This window comes from Prunus avium, chromosome 2 (assembly GCF_965620075.1).
Source record: "Prunus avium chromosome 2, drPruAviu1.hap1.1, whole genome shotgun sequence".
Lineage (NCBI taxonomy): Eukaryota > Viridiplantae > Streptophyta > Magnoliopsida > Rosales > Rosaceae > Prunus > Prunus avium.
The window spans coordinates 35,101,825-35,104,647 of record NC_142285.1 but is presented as its reverse complement, the minus strand read 5'-3'; positions in this window follow the sequence as shown (position 1 = coordinate 35,104,647).

The following is a 2,823-nucleotide window of genomic DNA, read 5'->3' as shown; positions in this document are numbered from 1 at the left end:
TAATTGGATTGAAAATGATTCATTTGTCCTAAAAATACATCAACAGTTTAGCCTAAAAAAACTTCGACATTGTTTACACTGTGACCCTATGACCCGAGAATCTTGGATCCGCCACTGTCAGCAACCTTCATTAATTTAATAAACTTTTGCTTCTCTTCTATTAGTGTTTCTTGTTTTCTCATCCAACATACTAAGTGGTATTGAGTCCAATTAAAAAGGGATAGAAAACAAAACCATGACCTTGAAATGTTCACCAGCAATAATATTTTACCAAAACCGTCCAGATTCAAGAAAAAAGTTCAACCACCTACATGTATTATAAAACCTACAATGGTGCAGAGCCAACCTTTTCTTAATTAGCTATCTTAGACTGTATCATCGCCGTTGCCACGGCCACCGAGGGAAAAGTACGAGCATCGATCACAATCAAAATCCACAGACAGACAACCTCTGAGATGGGCCGGTTGAAGGTAGAAGAAAGTATTATTTCACTCGAAATCAAAGTCATGTGAAAGTATTGTTTCGGTTGCTGTGCCTGTTTTTTATTGAGACTTCAAAAGTCTGGACACCACGTGCTGGTTTTTCTTTGACCTCAAAAAAGGATGAGACATGATTAAATATCTTGAAACACTTGGAAGCATGAGACATGATTAAAGGTCAGGGTATGGGTGGCGTGGGCAAGACAACTCTTGTCAAACTTAAGGCCTAGGGAGTTGATTTTCCCACTTATTTTTTATCCACTTATACTTTTTTGTTAAAAATTGTACATTTTCACTTATTTTGTATCTACTTACACTCCCTTGTTAGAAATTGTATGTTATAATTAAAAGTATTGAAAAACAAAAAGGAGTGTAAGGGGATTAAAAAAAAGGTGGAAAAATCAACACCCTTAGTAAATCCAAAATTAAAAATAGCTCAACTAAAAAGAGGCATACTTATTCATTAAACACGTTTTTGAAGCCAATTAACCTAGTTGAATAAATTAAGAAATAAAACACATTCAACATAACATCATATCATGTATCCGAACTTTTTAATAGTATAATGATTGATGGTTTGTTTCAATTTTGAATATGATACTTTGTTTTTTTTTTTTTGGTTTATGCCCTAGTGTTATGGCAGGAATAATATGTATAAAGAATTGATGTATTAGAAATTTAGATTTGATAAAGAATTTGAGTAAATTTTGTTATTACCTTTCTTGTGTTGTATGGATTACATATTATTTTTTGTTTGTTTTTGTTACATTCTTGAATTTGACTACACATAAAGTTTTTCAATGTATTTATTTATTAAATAATAAAAAAATCACATGAATATATGTATAAGGTTGAGGGCTATGCTATTGTGGTTCACCTAGGGCATGTAAAACATCATTCCCTGATTATTCCGAAGAACAAAAGCTATTGTAGTTGCCGAGCACCGAGACATTGAGACGGACATAAAAGCTATTGTGCATATTTGCAGGCATTTATTTTCATCCAATTATTTCTCAGCATCTTCACTGAATTAGTTGTCCTTTGCCCAAATAAAATTTAAAAAACCTTGATTATCCTGTAGTCGTTGTATTGAAGTTGAAAGCCATCAAAAGAGTTTCATGGGTCCATTTTATTTTATTTTATTTTATTTTTCCACTAGAAAATTGGCAGCTTTTGACAAAAGCAACAAAATAGCGATTGTTTTGCAAGCTACCAAGTTTTTTTTATTGGGTCTAAAAAGCTACCAAGTTATTACCGTCTGTTGGCATAACGCGATTCTGACAATGTCTTCTTTGGCTTTCCTGTTGCTTACATGACTGCATCGATACACCCCACTGGAAAAACTATGTCTAATTCTTTGGCTCCTCCTCCCCCTACATGTTTCCATCGGCACAATCCATGGATAATCTCTTCAAACTTGAGTAAGAGTCAATTGTTAGGGATGAATACAAAAATATGGAGAAATTTTAGAATAGTACGGATTTACCACGTTAGTATATGATACTTCCATGTGTCTATTTTAAAAAAGAAATTAAATATTTGTTTACATTTGGACATATATTATAAAATAGTACGGATGTACCACGTCAACATGTGATACTCCCATTTAAATATTGCCATGTGTCCATTTTAAAATAGAAATTAAACTTTTTTTAAAGCTGGATTTATTTCTTAATTTTTATCTTATGAAATAAAATTAAAAAATTGAAAAACTTAAGAAAACGGAAAAAGAAAAAGAGAATTCCCAACAGCAACTCCTACCGAACCCAACACCTCTAATCCCAAAAACATGCCATGACCGCCACCCATCTCCACACTACCTACCATGACTGCCACCCATCTCCCTTCCTCTTCCTCTTCCTCTTCCTTTGTCCTTTTCCTTTTCAACCCTTAGGCCCCGTTTGGTTCACGGAATGGATTTGAGGGGAAATCAATTCCCATGTCATTTCCCAAGGAATGGGAATGAAAGATTCCTTTCCCACGTTTGGTAATGTTGGGAAAGTAATCGGGAGATTTCATTTTGTTTCCTTTCCCATGTTTGTTTTGAGTAGGAATGGAAAACAAAATTTGTATAATTTTCCAATTATACCCATATTAAATCAAATAAAAAAAGAATGCATTTAATGATACGTTGTAATTATAAATTGTTCATAGGGACAAAATAGTCATGAAAATTGTGCATTGAATGTTGGCACATTTTCCCAAACTTTCCCATGAGTAGGGAAAGCAAAACCCAAGTTAAGAGGGGGGGCATCACTTTCCCCCCTACTTTCCCATGTGCCAGGAATCCGTTTCCCATTCCCGGACTTACCAAACATGGGAAAGCAATTGAATTCCCATTCCT